The 23,942-nt window shown below is 43.3% G+C and overlaps 1 pseudogene; it reads left to right on the forward strand.

The window, feature by feature from the left end:
* The first annotated feature begins 19,671 nt into the window (after nucleotides 1-19,671).
* On the forward strand, nucleotides 19,672-23,406 carry LOC135532672 (CXXC-type zinc finger protein 4-like; annotated as a pseudogene).
* The last annotated feature ends 536 nt before the right edge of the window (nucleotides 23,407-23,942 follow it).

Raw genomic sequence — 23,942 nt, forward strand, 5'->3', positions numbered from 1 at the left:
TTATTCTTATTCTATAATTGTCACGACTTCTACCGAAGGTAACTCCTCTCCCTGTTCGGGCGGCGCTCAGTGCTCGGCGCTCGGCGTCGCCGGTCTACTAGCCGCCACCAATCCCTTTTTCCTTTTCTGTTTGTTTTGTCTTTGGTTCTTTTTCACACCTGGTTTCATTTGGGTTCATCTCTGTGTGTATAATGGTAACCTGTTGCCTGTCTAAGTTTGTGCAGGATTATTCTTTCATTGTGAGGTGCTCGGTTTGGTTTTCCTGTTATTTGTTTTCATGGCTTCTGAAGTATAACTTTGTTTGTTCCTCCGTGCGTTTGCACGGGTTCTATCTTATTAAAAACATGCTTCTCAGACATCCTGCTCTCCTTCGCCTGACTCCTGCACCTACCACCTAGACGCACATTGGCACAATAATGAAATACTGATTTATGTGAAAAATCATTCTAACTTCAAAGAGAAAAGTTAATAATTTATGTAATGCTCCCTGTTGTTAGTGTTTTTTAGGTCAGTGTGTTGTGAGTGACAATGTCTGCTTTCTGAGTGAGAATTGTTGCCCGTGTTCTGGTCGAACAAGCTTATTTTGAAGTGTTTTGGTGGTTTGAGTGAGTTTTGGAGGTGAGATCAACTGTTTGGCCAAGATGCATGTTGGTAATACAGACTGTGTGAAGAGTTTTGAAAAAAGTGGCTTCAGTATTGACCGATGCTTGTTAGCAATTGAAAAAAAAACTGTAAGTCCCTTCATAGGTAGGCTAGACCATAGAAATATAAGTCCTAGAAAATACATTGCTATTCATTTAATTGTATTTCTATGGACCTAGAAAATAGGAATTCTATTTTATTGTATTTTATTCTGAAAGATTTACTGTTCGATACCTAGTGATGATAACTCCGATAAGTGGACCTCTGCTCTTTTGAGGAACCTTCAAATATTGAGAAACCTTTCCAATGTTCCCAGCTCAGAAAGAGACACAATAGAGACCTTCTCTGTGTGAGCGAAAACAATGACTGGGCTCGTGTTGCTCATCACGTTGGTCCGTCTGGAATGTTTGCCGCAACAGCCTGCAACAGAGCTGTTGGCCGGTTACAGCAGATGTCTTATAGCTTGTGTAGCCTGGTGTGTGTTTGTGTGTGTGTGTGTTTGTGTGTGTCGGGTGTGTGTCGTGTGTGTGTGTGTGTGTGTGTGTGTGTGTGTGTGTGTGTGTGTGTGTGTGTGTGTGTGTGTGTGTGTGTGTGTGTGTGTGTGTGTGTGTGTGTGTGTGTGTGTGTGCGTGTGCGTGTGTGTGTGTGTCAGTGTTGGTGTGTGTGTGTGTATGTGTGTGTGTCATGTGTGTCAGTGTCTGTGTGCGAGCATTAGCAGTTGATCCGCGATCCCCACGGTTTGGCACGCATGTGAACCGCGGATCAATTGCAAAGTTTAATCATAGTGTGAAATAGAGTTCTACTGCCACATTTACTTTTTAATGTAATATTCCCTAAATCTGGATGCAGAGTTGCAGTGAAAAGATAAAGACAAGACAGTTGTGTGCTGTTTTACTCTGAAGCCTGAAGGTTGATTTGATTATTTTTTTAAAGCAGTTGTGTGTACTGTTCACGTGAATGGAGCATGTTGAATCACAACGAATCAATCCTGGATTCTCACGTTGCAAAAAGCAAAGAAGAAAAGAGAGCAGTGACAGACATGGCTAGTGGAGGAGCTGAAGAACTGGAAAAGCCTCCCTCTTCATTTAAGTCTCTTGTATGGGAGCATGTTGGCTTTCCTGTCAAATATGATGGAAGAAGGGTGGTGGACAACAGTCTTACGGTGTGTAGGGTATGATCATGGAAATACAGAGCATGGCCAAACATTTAAAGCCTCATCCCCCTGGTGTGTCAGTGACGGGAGCCAACTCAGCCAAGAGACAACAACTTCTCACCGCGGCATTTAAGCCCTTTGCTGCAGAATCAGACCGGACTAAAGCCATCACCAAATCTATTGGGATGTTTATCACTGCAGACATGAGGTCGTACTCTGTTGTGGAAAACAAAGGGTTAAAAATATGGTGAAAGTGCTTGAGCCACGCTACGAAATCCCCTCGCGCACCCACTTCAGTATGGGGTGAAAACAAGGATTCAAGGATTCTACAATCCATGGCCCCAAGTGAGGAAGACAGCACCATCACTAGAAATGTCAAGGCTGCCATTAGAGAGGACCTGAACCCCCAGATACCACCCTAATGTACAGGACTACCTTCATAGATCTACTGCACTGGATCCAAGATTCAAGTCCCTGTCTCACCTAGACCTTTGCGGGCAAGGACACAGGCAAGCCGTTTGCCAACACCATCAAAGAGGAGGCATCCTACAAGGCAGCAAGGTTGGTGTTCCACTGGCATGGTGGAAAAGCAATGAGTGTAAATACCCTCATATTGCCATGACGACAAGACGCTACCTGGCTGTGCCTGGCACTTCAGTTCCTAGCGAGAGGGTGTTCTCCACGGCAGGAGACATAGTGACTGCAAAGAGGTCGACCCTCTCCCCAGACAATGTAGACATCGTCATCTTTTTGAAAAATAATTTGAAGTTTCAAGCTCAGGTCTGCTTTGCTTTCTTTTCTTTACATTTGTTTGGTGACGTTGGACACGGGCTATTTTTTATTCACTATTGTTCAAAGGAAGAAGGTATCACGCCGCATATTGCACTTTAATTGAACAATTGAGTTTTGAATATTTTATTTAAAGATGTTATTGGAACATTGAAAGTTCCTTACTTTAAGTAATAAATGGATGGCAAAGTTCTATTTGTCTCTCTTTTTTGTTTTGCTGATCTGAAATATTATCCAAACCGTGACTCAAAACCGTGATCCGAACCGTGAGTTTTGTGATCCGTTGCACCACTAGGGAGTGTGTGTGACAGCTGAGGCAGTCTTACCAGATAGCACTGACATGAAATCATCCCGTCACCTGATACAGGCCTGGCCCAGCATGACACACACGACACACGCTCCAAGGCATGTTGTTTTCACCAGTCAACACCCCCCACCCCCTCCCCACCACGCCCCACCCCCTACCCACCACCACCACCCCCCTCCGAACTGACTGCTGAACCAACATGGGCCACGGCACTTAACCCTGTCAGGCAGAAGCAAGCAGGGCACAACTGGAAGGTTTCACCTGACCCCTATTGGAATCATCTTGGAGACTAGAGGATAGATGTGAGCTATCAGAGCAGCCTTCTGCTAGCCTTGATAAACCAGGTGATCTAGTTTAAGGCTAGGATTAATCAGGACGGATAGACGTGTACAGCGTTAAAGGTACAATCTGGGATTCTGATAATGTCCCGGATTGTAGCTTTAAGTAATTAAGGTCACAGGCCACTTTAGGAGGTGAAGAAGTATGTTGGTTGGTGATTCAGTGTGTGTAGCGACAGGAAGCTGAATGTTTATGTCAAAAGCTCTCTCCAAACCCCAGCGCTGATGGTGGTGTGACCTTGGATGTGACCTTGCTCCTGCTGCCCACGCTGGCTACATGTTGTGAGAAAAGTAGTTGATGATCAATTTCAGGTGTGTGTGCACCGCAGGGGAGAATGGTACGTGGTGAGGCATGATTTAGGCACATACACACACTCACTTATGCAACCTCCCCCTCTCCTCATTTATCCTCAAACACACAAATTATAATTTACATACACTACCGGTCAAACGTTTTAGAACACCTACTCATTCAAGGGTTTTTCTTTATTTTAACTATTTTCTACATTGTAGAATAATAGTGAAGACGTCAAAACTATGAAATAACACAGATGGAATCCTGTAGTAACCAAAAAAGTGTTAAATAAATCAAAACATGTTTTGTAATTTAGATTATTCAAATAGCCACCCTTTGCCTTGATGACAGATTTGCACACTCTTGGCATTCTCTCAACCAGCTTCATGAGGTAGTCACCTGGAATGCGTATCAATTAACAGGTATGCCTTCTTAAAAGTTAATTTGTGGAATTTCTTTCCTTCTTAATGCGTTTGAGCCAATCAGTTGTGTTGTGACAAGGTAGAAGATAGCCAGAAGATAGCCCTATTTGGTAAAAGACCAATTCCATATTGTGGAAAAGAACAGCTCAAATAAGCAAAGAGAAACGACAGTCCATCAGTACTTTAAGACATGAAGGTCAGTCAATAAGGACAATTTCAAGAACTTTGAAAGTTTATTTTAGTGCAGTTGTAAAAACAATCACGTGCTATGATGAAACTGGCTCTCATGAGGACCGTCACAGGAAAGAAGACCCAGAGTTACCTCTGCTGCAGAGGATAAGTTCATTAGAGTTACCAGCCTCAGAAATTGCAGCCCAAATAAATGCTTTACAGAGTTCAAGTATCAGACTCATCTCGTCATCAACAGAGGAGATGTGAATCAGGCCTTCATGGTAAAATTGCTGCAAAGAAACCACTACTAATGGACACCAATAAGAAGAAGAGACTTGCATCGGCCAAGAAACACGAGCAATGGACATTAGATCGGTGAACATTTGTCCTTTGGTCTGGAGTCCAAATTGGAGATTTTTGGTTCCAACGGATGATCTCCGCAGGTATATTTCCCACCGTGAAGCATGGAGGAGGAGGTGTTATTGTGTGGGGGTGCTTTGCTGGTGACACTGTCTGTGATTTATTTAGAATTCAAGGCACACTTAACCAGCATGGCTACTACAGCATTCTGCAGTGATACGCTATCCCATCTGGTTTAGGCTTAGTGGGACTATCATTTGTTTTTCAACAGGACAATGACCCAACACACTTCCAGACTGTGTAAGGGCTATTTTACCAAGGGGCGTGATGGAGTGCTGCATCAGATGACCTGGCCTCCACAATCCCCGGCCTCAACCAAATTGAGAATGTTTGGGATGAGTCGGGCCACAGAGTGAAGGAAAAGCAGCCAACATGTGCTCAGCATATGTGGGAACTCTTTCAAGACTGTTGGTAAATCATTCCAGGTAAAGCTGCTTGAGAGAATGCCAAGAGTGTGCAAAGATGTCATCAAGGCAAAGGGTGGCTATTTGAAGAATCTCAATTATAAAATATATTTTGATTTATTTAACACTTTTTTTGTTACTACATGATTCCATATATGTTATTTCATAGTTTGATGTCTTCACTATTATTCTACAATGTAGAAAATAGTAAAACATTAATAAAAACCCTTGAATGAGTAGGTGTTCTGAAACCTTTGACCGGTAGTGTAAATTATGATGATTTGTGTTCGCAGACATTCATAATATAGCAATGCCTAATACACTGACTTTAACCACACAACATGAATATGTGACATGAGAAGTCTCAAAATGAACATACATGTTGATCGTTTACTTCCTGACTCAGTGAATGCATCTGAGAGCTCAAAACACAGAATGAGATTGTGGGCAAAGAGGGAACGTTTTAGCCTAATGTCTTTATGTCGAGGAGGCAAGGGCATGTGATGTGAACGCTGTCACTGCCTGGCTTAATGAACAAATCTAATGTTGGGCTTTTTTATGAGAGAGAGAGAGAGAGAGAGAGAGAGAGAGAGAGAGAGACAGGGGGAGACAGGAGGAGAAAGAGAGGCAGGGGAGAAAGAGAGATCGACCGGGAAGAGAGAGCGAGACCAACCGGGAGAGAGACAGATCTCCAACATAAGGATATTTTATTCAGTGAGACATGGCCTAAGTGATTTCATGTGCAAATGTGATGGGCCTGGACCTGCCACCCTCCCCTGGGGTCTAGACGCACCCGTCTCATTAGAAGCTCTAATTGGCAGAGTCCTGAGAAAGGCAAAGCACTGAATGGGGCCATTAAACCCACCATCAAAGAGGTGTGGCTCTCATCCATAATTTTTTCTCTCCTTTTTTGTTTTGTTTAATGCTCAACAAAATGTACCTGGGATTCGTATTAAGAAGGGGAAATTCTATGAAATATGGTGTAACGCTCAAATATGACTTGTGTTGTAATGTGTTGACAGTTATTATTTTAGGAATTACATTTTAGTAGCCATATGTCTGAGTTCGGTCTTTGCTGAGTCATGTGTTACTGGTTTTGTGGTAACAGATAGGTCCCAATTAAAATTTTAATTGCATTTGTTGCTAATAACAGCAGGTGCGTTGGATTGACTTGGAACAAACTTTCCATTTCTAATGGCAACATTTCTACTTTCGCCAAATGTCCACCTGAAGTGAGTTTGTGTTTATACTGTGTGAAACAATATGTCCTCTGTATGAAAATAATTACTGTGGGAAGTTCATTACAATGTTTGCCATAATACACAAGTCGCCCCCGGGAATGTATCACATTATTTAGCCTTTATTTTATATGTACAAAATCAGCACCAATTTACAAGAAATTGATCTCATACTTGTAAGTAGTAAGACTGGTATTACACTAGTAACAACATGCTGTATGTAGTAACACTGGTATTACACTAGTAACAACATGCTGTATATAGTAACACTGGTATTACACTAGTAACAACATGCTGTATGTAGTAACACTGGTAGTACACTAGTAACAACATGCTGTGGGTATTAACACTGGTAGTACACTAGTAACAACATGCTGTATGTAGTAACACTGGTATTACACTAGTAACAACATGCTGCATATAGTAACACTGGTATTACACTAGTAACAACATGCTGTATGTAGTAACACTGGTAGTACACTAGTAACAACATGCTGTAGGTATTAACACTGGTAGTACACTAGTAACAACATGCTGTATGTAGTAACACTGGTATTACACTAGTAACAACATGCTGTATGTAGTAACACTGGTAATACACTAGTAACAACATGCTGTATGTAGTAACACTGGTAGTACACTAGTAACAACATGCTGTATGTAGTAACACTGGTATTACACTAGTAACAACATGCTGTATGTAGTAACACTGGTAGTACACTAGTAACAACATGCTGTATGTAGTAACACTGGTATTACACTAGTAACAGCATGATGTATGTAGTAACACTGGTATTACACTAGTAACAACATGCTGTATGTAGTAACACTGGTATTACACTAGTAACAACATGCTGTATGTAGTCTGTATGTAGTAACACTGGTATTACACTAGTAACAACATGCTGTATGTAGTCTGTATGTAGTAACACTGGTATTACACTAGTAACAACATGCTGTATGTAGTCTGTATGTAGTAACACTGGTATTACACTAGTAACAACATGCTGTATGTAGTCTGTATGTAGTAACACTGGTAGTACACTAGTAACAACATTATGTATGTAGTTACACTGGTATTACACTAGTAACAACATGCTGTATGTAGTAACACTGTAGTAACAACATTCTGTATGTAGTAACACTGGTAGTACACTAGTAACAACATAGTCTGTATGTAGTAACACTGGTATTACACTAGTAACAACATGCTGTATGTAGTAACACTGATAGTACTAGTACACTAGTACACTGGTATTACACTAGTAACAACATGCTGTATGTAGTAACACTGGTATTACACTAGTAACAACATGCTGTATGTAGTCTGTATGTAGTAACACTGGTTTAACACTAGTAACAACATGCTGTATGTAGTAACACTGGTAGTACACTAGTAACAACATGCTGTATGTAGTAACACTGGTAGTACACTAGTAACAACATGATGTATGTAGTAACACTGGTATTACACTAGTAACAACATGCTGTATGTAGTAACACTGGTATTACACTAGTAACAACATGCTGTAGGTAACACTGGTATTACACTAGTAACAACATGCTGTATGTAGTAACACTGGTATTACACTAGTAACAACATGCTGTATGTAGTAACACTGGTAGTACACTAGTAACAACATGCTGTATGTAGTAACACTGGTAGTACACTAGTAACAACATGATGTATGTAGTAACACTGGTATTACACTAGTAACAACATGCTGTATGTAGTAACACTGGTATTACACTGGTAACAACATGCTGTATATAGTAACACTGGTATTACACTAGTAACAACATGCTGTATGTAGTCTGTATGTAGTAACACTGGTATTACACTGTTTACAACATGCTGTATATAGTAACACTGGTATTACACTAGTAACAACATGCTGTATGTAGTAACACTGGTATTACACTAGTAACAACATGCTGTAGGTATTAACACTGGTAATACACTAGTAACAACATGCTGTATGTAGTAACACTGGTAGTACACTAGTAACAACATGATGTATGTAGTAACACTGGTATTACACTAGTAACAACATGCTGTATGTAGTAACACTGGTATTACACTAGTAACAACATGCTGTATGTAGTAACACTGGTATTACACTAGTAACAACATGCTGTATGTAGTCTGTATGTAGTAACACTGGTATTACACTAGTAACAACATGCTGTATGTAGTAACACTGGTAGTACACTAGTAACAACATGCTGTAGGTATTAACACTGGTAGTACACTAGTAACAACATGCTGTATGTAGTAACACTGGTAGTACACTAGTAACAACATGATGTATGTAGTAACACTGGTATTACACTAGTAACAACATGATGTATGTAGTAACACTGGTATTACACTAGTAACAACATGCTGTATGTAGTAACACTGGTATTACACTAGTAACAACATGCTGTAGGTATTAACACTGGTATTACACTAGTAACAACATGCTGTATGTAGTAACACTGGTATTACACTAGTAACAACATGCTGTAGGTATTAACACTGGTAGTACACTAGTAACAACATGCTGTATGTAGTAACACTGGTAGTACACTAGTAACAACATGATGTATGTAGTAACACTGGTATTACACTAGTAACAACATGCTGTATGTAGTAACACTGGTATTACACTGGTAACAACATGCTGTATATAGTAACACTGGTATTACACTAGTAACAACATGCTGTATGTAGTCTGTATGTAGTAACACTGGTATTACACTGTTTACAACATGCTGTATATAGTAACACTGGTATTACACTAGTAACAACATGCTGTATGTAGTAACACTGGCATTACACTAGTAACAACATGCTGTAGGTATTAACACTGGTATTACACTAGTAACAACATGCTGTATATAGTAACACTGGTATTACACTAGTAACAACATGCTGTATGTAGTAACACTGGTATTACACTGTTTACAACATGCTGTATATAGTAACACTGGTATTACACTAGTAACAACATGCTGTATGTAGTAACACTGGTATTACACTAGTAACAACATGCTGTATGTAGTAACACTGGCATTACACTAGTAACAACATGCTGCATTGTATGAGTCACTTGCATTTACATTGCTTGGGAATAGGGTTGAGTGCTTTTTGCAGTTACACAAGGAATAGGAACTGCTCCTGAATCCTGTTGTGTAGGAATTAGTAATGTGTCAAAACGCCACCAGAGGGCAATGTGTCCAATGTATTCAACCTGATGTCACGTACCGAGAGGTTTTTTAAGGGTCATCCATGAAACTCAAAAATGTGTGCGTGTGTGTTCCTTAATAGCGTATTACATCTCCATTACAGTGTTCAAATCCAATATCCAGCCTCATATCCACCGTCATCTAATAGTCTGTTCCTGTAGTTTCATAAACAGCCCAGAACCACTAATACACGACCACCAGGACCTTCTCTCCATGTCCAAAGGAGAGTATAGTGACAGGGTGTCCTAATGTCTTATACTGTATCTCTAGGACCATCTCTCCATGTCCAAAGGAGAGTATAATGACAGGGTGTCCTAATGTCTTATACTGTATCTCTAGGACCATCTCTTCATGTCCAAAGGAGAGTATAGTGACAGGGTGTCCTAATGTCTTATACTGTATCTCTAGGACCATCTCTCCATGTCCAAAGGAGAGTATAATGACAGGGTGTCCTAATGTCTTATACTGTATCTCTAGGACCATCTCTCCATGTCCAAAGGAGAGTATAATGACAGGGTGTCCTAATGTCTTATACTGTATCTCTAGGACCATCTCTCCATGTCCAAAGGAGAGTATAATGACAGGGTGTCCTAATGTCTTATACTGTATCTCTAGGACCATCTCTAAATGTCCAAAGGAGAGTATAGTGACAGGGTGTCCTAATGTCTTATACTGTATCTCTAGGACCATCTCTCCATGTCCAAAGGAGAGTATACTGGTTTAACTATTCACCTCTTCATTTCAACATTGAAGAAGTTTAGCATCCATTTACCCCCACATAGAGGAGAGAGCTTACCTCCTCGTCTCGCTCTCTCTATCTACACTGAATAAAAATATAAACGCAACATGTAAAGTGTTGGTCCCATGTTTCATGAGATGATATAAAATATCGAAGAAATGTTCCATATGCACAAAAAAAGCGTATTTCTCTCAAGTGATGAGCACAAATATGTTTAAATCCCTGTTAGTGAGCATGACTCCCTTGCCAAGACAACTCATCCACCTGACATGTGTGGTATATTAAGAAGCTGGCTAAACAGCATGATCATGACAAAGGTGCAGCTTGTGCTGGGAAAAATACAATAAAAGGCGATTCTAAAATGTGCAGTTTTGTCCCACAACACAATGCCACAGATGTCTCAAGTTTTGAGGGAGTGTGCAATTGGCATGCTGACTGCATGAATGTCCATGAGAGCTGTTGCCAGAGAATTTAATTTTAATTTCTCTACCATAAGCTGTTTTAGAGAATTTGTCAGTACGTCCAACCGGCCTCACAACCACAGACCACATGTAACCACACCAGCCCAGGACCTCCACATCCGGCTTCTTCACCTGTGGGATTGTCTGAGACCAGCCACTCGGACAGCTGATGAAACTGTGGGTTTGCACAACCAAATCATTTCTGCACAAAACAAACTGTCACAAACGTCTCAGAGAAGCTCATCTGCGTTTTTGTCGTCCTCACCAGGGTCTTCACCTGACTGCAGTTCGGCGTTGTGACTGACTTCAGTTGGCAAATGCTCACCTTCGATGGCCACTGGCACGCTGTGTGCTCTTCACGGATGAATCCCGGTTTCAACTGTACCTGACAGATGTCAGACAGTGTGTATGGTATCGTGTGGGCAAGCGGTTTTCTGATGTCAACGTTGTGAACAGTGCCCAATGGTTGCGGTGGGGTTATGGTATGGACAAGCTTAAGCTATGGACAATGAACATAATTGCATCTCATTGATAGGTCATTTGAATGCACAGAGATACTGTGACGAGATTCTGAGGACCATTGTAGTGCCATACATCCGCTGCCATCACCTCATGTTTCAGCATGATAATGCATGGCTCCATGTCGCAAGGATCTGTACACAATGCCGAAAATGGCCCAGTTCTTCCATGGCCTGCATACTCACCCATTGAGCATGTTTGGGATGCTCTTGATCGACGTGTACGATAGTGTATTCCAGTTCCCTCCAAAATATCCAGCAACTTCGCACAGCCGCTGAAGAGGAGTGGGACAACATTCCACGGGCCACAATCAACAGCCTGATCAACTCTATGTGAAGGAGATGTGTCATGCTGCATGAGGCAAATGGTCACACCGGATACTGACTGGGTTTCTGATCCACACCCCTACCTTTTCTTAAAGGTATCTGTGACCAACAAACGCATATCTGTATTCCCAGTCATCTGAAATCCGTAGATTAGGGCCTCATTTTTTATTTCAATTGACTGATTTCCTTACATGAATTGTAACTCAGAAAAAAAATTCAAATTGTTGTGTGTTGCTTTTATATTCTTGTTCAGTATATTTCTCTCTCTGTTTCCTTCCCCCTTCTCCCCCTCTCTCCCCCTATCCTATCCCTCCTGTAGAATCATGGCAATTGTGTGCTCTGCCCGCGGCGCTCCGGTAGGAGGCGTGTGGTAATGATCTGCTCCTCGCTTGCCAGCATCGCCCCTCACAATTAATTCCCGCTTCGCCTCGCACCTCTCTCGGCACTCTCCAAAGAGGGGAAAGGGAGGCCCTCTCATTAGAGAACTGTGACATGCAGCAGTGTGCGTGAGCAGCAAGCAAGTCTCTCCTCCATTTTGCCCATGTTTGTTTTACGGGCTGCCAACATATCTGCTTCAGAGATGCTTCATCCATCCATGATTTTTAGGGGAGAACTGTGTGTGCATGTGTGTATGTACTATGACAGGGTGGTGTGTGTGTGTGTATCATCAACTCTCACCAATGCAGATGGACTGACTGACACCTCAGAGCCAGAGGTGCAGTTTCCACCCAGCTGGCCTAGTTGAGATGTTTCTACTTAGCTTGTGTTTTTGAACTTTTTGATGCGTTGAGATGATTACTTATTCACTGTTGATAGCTACCTGTTTGATGTTGTTCTTTACTGCGAGCCCCAGGCCAAAACCCCCAATACACACACCCACACCCACACTGGTGTTTTTACAATTAGACGAGGCTTCTACACTTTTGCTACAAACTCCATCCAACAATTAGTGCAAACAAAAATGATAAGAAATTGTTCTCTTTTAAATAATTTTGACACTGTCCTCTCTAGTTCTACATGGGATTCTCCATCAACCACAATCCATGTGGAAATTATGTCTGGCTGTGCTCTGGTATGTAGGCCTACCTGCATTCACTTCCTAAGTAAAAAATGGGACAATATCACAAAGTCTCCAACCTCAAACTCCCAGATGCATCTGAATCCAAATAAAACGGAAGCTGACAACATGCAGAGACACACTGCATCTCAGAGAACACTGCTGCTCAGACATGCTATGGAGGTTACAGCGGTGGCAGTAAACTGTGTCTCACGGAGTCCACTCGTTGTAGGAGCGGTGCTTTTAGACTGTTTTCCTCTATTACATCGATTTTCTTTTCTCTCGCCATTGTGCTCGGTACCGATTTATACTGAGTCTGCCATTGTCGACTTTGTCTGTCCGAGTCTTCAATACCGGGATCCAGTCAGATAAATAGAAGCTAGTTATGGTTGAACGTTCTGACGGAGAGGAATCAAAAGTTGTGTTCATGTTGCTTGATGTTGATGTAAGATGATGATTCATTGTATTTGTGTGTGTGTGTGTGTGTTTGGGCGTGCAGGTATGCACGTGTCTGGGAAAGTGTGTGTGTTCGTGTGCTACATTTTTCAACTGATCCAGAATGTTTGTGGCTCAGCTCCTGCAGCCCGTAGAGCACTCATCACGTTTTATGTGTACATTTCCAACCTTCTCTTTGAACCTCTTCCTGATCTAGCTGGCAGGCTTTTTATGATGATCTGTTTTCTCCATTTCATGGGGGACACCGTTGACCCTCCGTCTAGTGGGGGACAGCATGATGGAATATTGCTAGCCTGTCCATCTCTATGACATAAAAGGAGGCACAGACACAGATGTACATCAAATGTGTTGACAGTACTGTCTTTTTACCTATGATCAGGTTCAAAACATTGCCAGGTTTTGGACAGAATGAGATGACCTGCTCTTTTCACTGAACATTTATTTCCCTTAACAGATAGGCCAGTGTTTAGGTAGTGCCTTTCCTGTCTTAAACTACCTATAGCAGACCTTCAGGTTAAATCATCAGATATTACACTACACCACAGCCTCTCCATCACTCCACATCTCTGACAGAGCACAGAAAGACGGTTCTGTACGGATGTGAAACATAACATAGTGGTGGATAGTAAGAAAATACCTTCTAAGAGCACAAGCACTGTGTGTAAAGACTTCCTGCGAGCAGAAGGTGTGCAAAATATACACGTTTGAAGCTTTGTCCTCCTGAGCCACATTCTGAGTGTGACTGGTTGGCTTAGCGTCGCGTCTCCAATGTCTTTGTATTTGCCAAGGCTGCTTTCTCACCTGCTTCCTCAGATGAGCACGGCGCCTCAGTGTTTGCTGATATTGGCACAGAGGCAAAGCGAGAGCACTCTCCCATTCTCCTGTGGTGTGTTCACTAGGATCCAAACAGAACCAAATGGAACGAAACGGGGAGGGACCTAGATGAATTTGTCAAATAGAAACTCTCATTTCCATTGCAAAATGTTTCTGACAAATGATTATGCCCCTGTTCTATTGCAAACAGGGACACTTTGGCCGTTACACGTGGCAGTCACTTATTTAATGGTCCGTGCTAGCCGGGATCCTTGGGAGGTCCCTACCCCATTGAAGTTGAAATGTAAAATGGTACGGAAGGGTTATGTTTAGGGTAAGGGTTTAGGGTAAGGAGGTCCCAAGGCACCCAGATAGCACTGATCCTTGTTTAATGAAGTCAGACGTTGTTGTTTGAGAGAGCGTCTTGGTTTGAGGTGGATGTCTATACAACGCCAAATGTCAACAGCTGGCACTTGTAAGAAAATGATTAGGTAAAATGATAACTCAACTCCAAGAATTATTACATTTTAATACACTGATCTTAGTAAAGGAGACAGGTCAACTGTTGCGTAATACTAGTTTGGTGATAACTACGACATCTCTTGTGAATGTTAAATCATGGTCAGGTTGTATACTGGTTGTAAAAGGATGTTTTTAGATTCATATTTCACTGATTGTAAGACCAGAAAACAACTAAAATGTCTTTATGACATCATCAAGAAATAGGAAGTCTTCACCTGGTTGTAATATGGTTCACGTCTTTACAATCCCAAACCAGTTTTGAACCCGATGATGATGTCATTATGACGTCTCATGCCAAATTCTGCCCGCTGTGTAATGTGCCGTGTAGTTTCCAAACCTGGCATTGGTCTGGACTCTCTCACCCTTCTTCATACAAACACATCCAACCCTTTCTACCACAATAAGCTTCCTGTTTGTTATCTTTGGTCAGGTTAATCACCTTCTGGCGTCTAAGGAAGCTCTTCGTTGTTGCATTGTCCTATTGTTTACATCTGTGTGGCTGGTCATGTTTTGTTCTTTGTTTACACACTAGCCCTCCAACAACGTACTTTGCAACCACTGGCTGCCTTGAGGTTAGATGGAGTCATCGTTTCCATGCAGACTACAGCTGTGTCTCAATACACAAGGATGTTGTCTTTTGAGGCTGTTAAAATAGCCCTTTTAAAGTGCCATTTCCAGGGTATCTTAACATGCTGCTTATGGATTGAGACACAGCCTACGTGCCAGGAGTCATAGTTGGTCAGGTCACGGTGTCACTGTCAGCAAAGCTGCATGTTAGATCATTAAGGGTGCTGTACACACTCCAATTAAGCTGGGAAATGGTAGAGCGGTGTGTGTGTGCACTCACTCGTGCTTGTGTGCCCCAGTATATCAGAGAGAGATAGCCAGGGTGAATACAGGTGATCTGCATCATGTTGCCACAGATGGAAGGATAATGTGCGTGAGGTGAGACAGCACCATATATTACCTCAGAGGGGAGGGGGAAATGAGGCAGGTTTCTAAATAAACACCAGCCAAGGTCGCTGGCGTGCTGAGGAGGCGCATCACTGTCGACGCCACTGCCATGCAGTAATCTCCTCACACTGTTTGTTCCCTTCCCTGCCTGCAGTCAATCACTCTCACATTCTCTCTCTCTCTATCACTCTCTCTTTCTCTCTCACATTCTCTCTTTCTCTCCCATTCTCTCTCTCTATCACTCTCTCTTTTTATTCTATACTTTCTGTCTCATCCCCTTTTCTCTCTCCCATTTTTCTTTCTTTTTCCCTGTTCTATCTCTCCCCCTTTCTCTCTCGCTCTACCTCTCTCTCCTCATGCTCTAGGGGGCTCAGGGGGATGCTAGTCTCCATAACAGGCAAACTGGATGAGCTCATCAGATGCACCTCCAGGATGAATAGCACTAGAACGTTGCTCCTCCTCCCCCTTTCCATCTCGTTTTTTCATCATTCCATTGAGAAACAGCTCCAATGATAAGACTGTGCCATTCTATTTTTATAGAATTCATTAACCAATATTAGGAATAATTTCACGTCTTGTTTAACCTGGAGTGTAATTTATGCCCATACTTAGATGATTTTGTTGAATTGCCATTTATATACTCAGTAATTTAATTCATTTAAAGGGGCTTTGACAACAGATATGAGGACTTGGGAGAACAAGAAAGATTATGCTCTTTCTCTCTCTCTCACAGACACACACACACACTCCCAGCCCGCATTGCCAATCCTCCCATGTCCAACCTCCACACGCCCAGGCCGCCTGGCCCAGCCGCCCGTGTCTCACATACCATGACCTTACTCCTCCTGGATCCCATTTCCATCGACTAAACGCTGGCTACACTTAAATCTGGCATCGTCATTATTAATTACTCCTTGGAGTTCACTTAAAATCAGAGGAGGAGGAGGGGGTGTGTGTGGTGGTGGGGGGGGGGATTCTGGGGCACACGGCCAGGAACAAAGGCCTGCCACGTGGAGCCCATTCCTCCCACAACTATCCTAGAGACACAGCCACCCAGTTGAGAATGCTTCCTAATGCCCTGTGTGGCTTAGCGAGACAGAGGTTAGGACCACCTAGGCAGATTTCCCCAGGGGGGTGTGGACGCTGGTAAGATGAAATGATTTTCAGTCGGTGATGGTTAGGCTACGTAGACACAGATGTGATGTGTACATGTGCAGCGGCTGATACTGATGGTTTACATGTAATAGAAGGGTTAACCAAGAAACACTCCCAAAGGACTAAGGGCTCTATTCAATCCGTAGCACTGAAGATCTGCTCTATATTGCGATTGACAATTAAATGGCAACGTTCCCGTGGCCGCGGTGACTCAATTCGCTCACGGTAAACGCTGCATATGTCGGCTCAATCGGAAATGACCTTTTAATTTGACCTCTTATCTTCCGCGATACTTCGGCAATATGGATTGAATCCAGCCCTAATTGGAGGCAGAAATAAGAGCATACGAGTAATGTTGAGTTATAGCTAACCACCACATGGTTCCCTGTATCCAACGACAAGGACCGCTGTTGTTTATATTAGTAATTGTTCATGAGGGGGATCTCTGTGTAATGTAAGCTCGTAGTAGGATGCATGACTTGGCAATATGAATGTACGTATCATCTAAAGATTATTTTGAGAATAGGTTGCATGGATTTCTGTATAGGCTAAAGGCAACGGCTACACTGCCATCAATACAATTTTGTCGGTATAGTGTAGTTACAGCATTAGCCTACTACACAAATATAATCAACTTTCTACATATAACTACAGAGGTAGGCCGTGTTGAATGAAATGCCAATTTGGCTTGTTCCTTACACTGGCGAGTGCCAACACTATAAATTAAAATTATGGCAAACCATTAGTACACGTCTCCTTTTATAGAATAGGCCACACTGGCATCCCACTGGCTCAGGCAGACAACTTATTCAGGAGTGCGGATCTAGGATCAGATCCACCCTGTGCATACAATCGTATTCATTATGATCTAAAAGGGAAAACTGATCTTAGATCAGCACTCCTCCTGAGAAATTTCATTAATATGGGCCAATGTATTTTACCGTTTTTAGGTGCACTACTTGACCAATAGTATATATTTTTTTATTTGTTTTAACCTTTATTTAACTAGGCAAGTCAGTTAAGAACAAATTCAGATTTACAAGGACGGCCTACACCGGACAAACCCGGATGACGCTGGGACAATTATGCGCAGCCCTATGGGACTCCCAATCATAGCCGGTAGTGATACAGCCTGGGATCAAACCAGGGTGTCTGTAGTGACATCTCAAGCAATGAGATGCAGTGCCTTAGACCGCTGCGCCACTCGGGAGCCCCAATATGGACACCTGCTCATTGAACATCTCATTCCAAAATCATGGGCATTTATATGGAGTTGGTTCCCCCTTTGCTATAACAGCCTCCACTCTTCTGGGAAGGCTTTCTAGATGTTGGAACATTGCTGCGGCAACTTGCTTCCATTCAGCCACAAGATCATTAGCGAGGTCAGGCACTGATGTTGGGCAATTAGGCTTGGCTCGCAGTCAGCATTCCAATTCATCCCAAAGGTGTTTGATGGTATTTGAGGTCGGGGCTCTGCAGGCTAGTCAAGTTCTTCCACACCAATCTCGTCGAACCATTTCTGTATGGACCTCGCCTTGTGCAAGGGGGCATTGTCATGCTGAACAGGAAAGGGCCTTCCCAAACTCTTGCCACAAAGATGGAAGCACATAATCATCTAGAATGCCATTGTATGCTTTGGCGTTAAGATTTTCCTTCACTGGAACTAAGGGGCCTAGCCGAACCATAAAAAACGGCCGAGACCATTATTCCTCCTCCACCAAACTTTACAGTTGGCACTATGCATTAGGGCAGGTAGCGTTCAACTGGCATCCACCAAACCCAGATCCAATGGTGGCGAGCTTTACACCACTCCAGACGATGCTTGGCATGGCGCATGGTGATCTTAGGCTTGCGTGTGGCTGCTAAGCCATGGAAACCCACCTCATGGAGCTCCCGATGAACAGTTATTGTGCTGATGTTGCTTCCAGAGGCCGTTTGTAACTCGGTGTTGATTGTTGCAACCGAGGACAGACGATATTTATGAGCTATGCACTTCAGCACTTGGCGGTCCCGTTCTCTGAGCTTGTGTGGCCTACCACTTTGCGGCTGAGCAGTTGACACGCTTAGATGTTTCCACTTCACAATAATAGCACTTACAGTTGACCGGGCAGCTCTAGCAGGGCAGAAATGTGAAGGACTGGTGTGGCTGAAATAGCTGAATCCACTAATTTGAAGGGGTGTCCACAAAAGTTTGTATATATAGTGTATAACTGTGAAGGGTAGTCCTTCACAATGGAATACATTTACATTTTTAGTGTATTTAAACTTGTTTTACTTTTTAAACTATAGATTTATGAAGCATATGTGTATACAATTATGTAATTTACCCATTCAATCATTCTCCATAATCAGTGCTTACTATTGCCACAATCTCTGGGAACTCCGGGAAAAAATTTGCTCTGACTGGGGAAAATCGATTTGAATGGTCATCCAACTCGGAATTCCAGCACCGGAACTCGAGCCTCTTTTTAGAGCTCCGACTTTCCGACCTGAAGATCACTGACGTCATTATTTGACTTCGTATTTTTCGAGTTCCCAGTTGTTGTGAATGTTGCAGATAGCTCCAGACGTTCTGTTAATTGCTCCGCTCATTGTCTTGGCTGATTTGTGGGAGTGGCTAATTGCCGCACAGGTGCCTGTCATTTGTAATCAGGGGTGTGTGTTGCTGTCTGTTTGGGAGAGCTTTGTTTTAGCCGCAAGCAATTTTTACTTTTTACCGTTTTAAAATAGGCTACTTATTTAAGTTTATTTTCAAGACATTTTAAAGTTGACAAGTGATCTGACAGCTTTGTCACTAATTATAACTAAAGGTAGATTTCGGTCAAATTGGGATCAACTTCTATTTGGGCAAATAGCCCAGATCTATTGAAATCGTATTGTGTTGGCACTTTTCATGCATAGTCTATTCATGAAATTAATTATCTTGAGTTTGAGGGATGTTTAATAATTTCAGGCTAGCCTACACCACCAACTGCACATCTATAGGCCTAATTTGTGTTGGTTGAATGATTTGCTCGGTAATTGATTGGCGCCATAATTTCATTATTCATTACATTACCATATTTCACGTGCATTAGCGAGAAATTATATTCCATAATATTGTGAAAGGAGTGCATCTCACATGGGCACATAGAATAAATGTGCCGTGCATCCATGTGTTTCTACGCGGGAGCCATGCATTTGTGGCCATCGGGAAGGATTTATAGCCTAATCGTGATGAATCCCCGTGGTGGCACGCGCAGGTCTTCGTAATTATGGCAGTCGTTCTAACCGAGAGGGGAGAGAGAAAAAAAACACCCTGATAGGAGGCATTTTATCTTCATCACTGGACCGCTCAATTCCAATTAATTTGACAAGATTTCCCTCACGCGAAGCGCAAATCCCTATTAAAAGACGCATACTGTAAATGACAACCCTCTAAACGCTTCGCGTGTCCGAATGAAATGGAAGAGGAGAGAAAGGGAACGACAAAAGGTTAAGACGCAGCTTCCCGGAGTTATTTCCCGGCAGAGCGCCCTAAGCCACAGTCATTGGCCCTAAGCCAGCCCCCTCCCGAGTGCTCCTAGTGTTTCTATAGTAATTTCTAACCAATGATCAGTAGGTGTCCACATCCTAGCTTCCTCACCTCAGCACCAATCAGCCACACACAGCGACAGGAGACAGCACGGAGCTAACACTCGGCAGCCACACACAATACACCTCGGACCAAGCAGAGGAAACACCTACAACGCACCGTTATATCCCCCCTACAGCGCCGTGGTTTTATAATAATAAACCGTTTTTTCTTCTTCTAAAAAGCTCGATAAGCTATCGCTTTAAGTTTGCTATTTTTTGTACTTTTTTTCTCAAGCCAGGAAAATAAGTCTGTAAACATGCTCCTTTTGTTTTGAGCGCTCTTTTTCAGTGTGGCTGTGCTCTTCCCACATCCTCGCGTTATTTAATATCTCCATCGCGCCTTGCGGTAATGTGCCGCTCTGTGTTGGCAGCAGACTGCTAGGCGTCTGGAATCTCTTCTCGCCAGGAACCTGGTAGGTAGGTGATGATCTTCCATTTTACCCAGTACAGGCAGCGTCATATTATATTTTCCATGCTTTTCTGAGACTGCTGCCCCCCCCCGATTTACGTCGGCTAAAGCTGGCGGTAAAGTGATCCAGGCGCTGTCGGATTGATTGTAACGGTTTATTTGTACTGTCCAGAGCCTTCTATGGATTGTTCCTGCATGACCTTTGGTCTCCGAGTGTCTCCGACAGACCAGACTAGCGATAATTAATGGAAGCCACAGCAGTCACACAAGGGCTCGTCAGTCGTCATCGGACGTACACTACTGTGGTCCTCTCTCTGTCTCCCTCTCTCGCCCTCCCTCTCTTTCTCTAAGTATCGAACATTTCTGTCTTTCCAAAGTTTGTTTACAGGCTGAGAATCGATAGTCGTGACTTGATTGCCTTTGGGCTGCCTATTTTGCTCCTGGGGTGAATTGATTAAGTAATAATGACTGCGAGCAGGGCCGATCATTGAGGCATGGACGGTTTTGTTTACTGGTGGCGGTGGGGTGCTTTTGGGATGGCACACCATGGCATGTTTTTTGTTTCCACCTACTATCTATCTTATCTATCTATATTATGCATTTGTATGGATATTTGCTTCATATTATCGGGTAGGCTGTCATTGTGTTCAAACCGTTACTATTACATTTGTTAAATATTGTGATTTTAGAAAAAATGATCTATTTTAGCTTTGTCCTCAAGTTGAATATTAATAAAACAAAAAAGGTTAATCCATTATTTGGCATGGATTTCATAATTCAGGAATTTCATTTTGTGGTAGAGGAGATGTATGCACAATTACTGCTTGCTGGGCAGTTGTATATATGTTCTCTCTCAGTGGTTCCACTGTTCCTGTGTGCATATTTATCATTCATTTTGGGAGCTAGCTGTTGGGTTGTACCATGGAAGAGACTCAAAATGCTTCAGTGTTTACCCTCAATGGATTGGCTTAGGCAATTAAACAAAGAATGAAAGAGCCTGCAAAAGTTAATGGAGGGAGGGGGAAAGAGAGAAGTGTCTAATGGGGCTTTTATCAGTGCAAACCAATTCCAGACAGACTGGGGGAGAGAGAGGGAGGAGGGAGGGAAGAGAGGAAATGGATTCTCCCCCTAAGGCACTTGACACTACGGTTGTCTGTGGAGGTCTGTCTGTGGCTTCACGGGTTGGATTGAAATTCACCAGTGGTGGTCTCTCTCCGCTGTCATTGTCATAGAACCCGGGATCCATGAATGAATACCAGGTGCTATTAAGAGGCCGAACGGGAGTGGGTTTACATGGAAGAGACCTTATGGCTTTAGAAGAGCATCAGTGATGGTGAAGATAATGTAAAATGTTGTCCCTCGTGAGGTGTTCAATGTGCACATTGTTTTGGAGACTGTAGAGCATCAGAATAATGTCAGAGATTTTGAAAACAGGTTGGTTTTGTGTTGACGTTCCAGAGCAGTTAGTTTCTTCAGGGAGCATGGATGATACTTTTTGGTTGAATATTGTGCTTATATTATTAAAGTGACTGGTGTGGTTTATATCCCGTCCATATGCATTTGTTTATCCTCTGCCAGAATATACCATCAAATACATAATTGATAAGACTTATTTCAATATATCCAGGCATCCTTTGACAACCGTATTAAAAACAATCTCTTGATATTCTCTCTGACACGAAGCTAGTGCTGTCTTCTCGAGCGTGCTAATTCCTGTATCCCGTTATGACATGTTGGTGTGTCACAGCTATTATATTATTGTCACCAGATAAGGATCTGCTCGCAATAGTTTGAGATGCGTTTCATTATAAAATAGTCCGAAAGAAGAAAATGAATGACATTCGTCAAACGTCTTTCATCAGCTTTTTATCTCATGGAAAAACTTGGAGAGAAAATGGAAATTGATTAGGCTGAGGATGTTGTTTTCCTGTTGTATCTGTAATTGTTTGTTCTTTGTGTTCTAGTGCTGGAGGAGACAGAAGCAGGATGGTAACATATTGTTGGTGGTAACCAGCAGCTTCTAGTTTGACGAAGGCCACCGTTGACGGCGACCCCAGACTCTTCCCCAGTGAACCCTGCTCAATCGTCCCCCAGCCATGTCTAATATAAACAATGCTCTCTGCATTGAGAACGGACAGAACGCAGACGTGTCTCTCTTACAAAAGGATAACCTTCAGAACCTGCAGAACCTGCAGAACTTACAGAACCTCCAGGATGGTGGATTAAGCCAACTTTTGGATTATAACGCCGAGATGGAACGGTACCGCTCTTTCGCAAACTTTTACAAAACCAACGGCGCGTTCGGCCAGACGGCCAAGATCGCCCGCATCACGACCCCCATTTTCCCCAGTGCCCGGATAGGCATGTCCCCGTGGAACTGCGATAACGCCATGCTCTGGGGGAGGAAATCTGCGACAATAAACCCTAATAGGACCAGCATGCACAGGAATGACTCCCAGAGGCCGGGGAAGCATGGCGTGCCGCCAGAAACGCTACAGCAAATGGCAAATAATAATTTCCTCTCTACCTTATCCCCGAACACTGCAGACCTTTAGCGGGAGAATGCATGAACAAGCTGAAATGCGGCGCCGGCGAAGCAGAGATAATGAATCTCCAGGAACGTGTCGGAACTTTTCCGCCATTCCGGCTTTAGGGGGCATCTCATTACCTCCCGGGGTCATCGTCATGACAGCCCTTCACTCCCCCGCAGCCTCGGCAGCCGTTACAGACAGTGCGTTTCAAATTGCCAATCTGGCAGACTGCCCACAGAATAACTCCTCTGCGTCCGGCGGGAACCCGGCGAAGAAGAAAAGGAAGCGGTGCGGGGTGTGCGCGCCCTGCCGGCGGCTAATCAACTGCGGCGTGTGCAGCAGTTGTCGGAACCGTAAGACGGGCCACCAGATCTGCAAGTTCAGGAAATGTGAGGAGCTGAAAAAGAAACCCGGCTCGTCGCTGGAGGTGAGAAAATAGAACCAGGAAACCAGGGGGGGCATTCACTCCCTCCCCCTTTTCCTTTATTTTGTTATTATCCTTCTCTCCCCTCCTTCACCATCCTCCCTCCCTCCCCGCACTCCCAAGTATTAACCTTTTCATCCAGTCACGTTTTCTAAGCCCTTGAAAATAGTTTCCATGCCCACCCATGCCTGAACATCCCCCCGGCTTCTCCAATCTGCCTACCCGCCTAGCCTAATTGGCAGTAATTAGGGGTGTTTGTGCGGAGCGCAAGCTGAGCTTGGCTCAGACACCCCGTAATTGCTGCCAGTCAGGCTGGGGCTGGAACGCATCCGAACAACCCCGGGCTTGGCTCGGCTCCAAGCCAGAGCTGGGAAATGGTTTTCAGCAGAGAGAGCGAGAGAGGGGGTGAGAGAGTCATCCCTCTCTGCACCCCGGTCATTTTAACCAATTATGGAGACCGTCTCTGGACGGTGAAGATCGATTACCCACAAAGCACCAGGGCCGACCACCGTGAGAGTGATGGCAGGGCCCGCTGATGGCGTCCTTCTCAT

This window comes from Oncorhynchus masou, unplaced genomic scaffold (assembly GCF_036934945.1).
Source record: "Oncorhynchus masou masou isolate Uvic2021 unplaced genomic scaffold, UVic_Omas_1.1 unplaced_scaffold_1981, whole genome shotgun sequence".
NCBI lineage: Eukaryota > Metazoa > Chordata > Actinopteri > Salmoniformes > Salmonidae > Oncorhynchus > Oncorhynchus masou.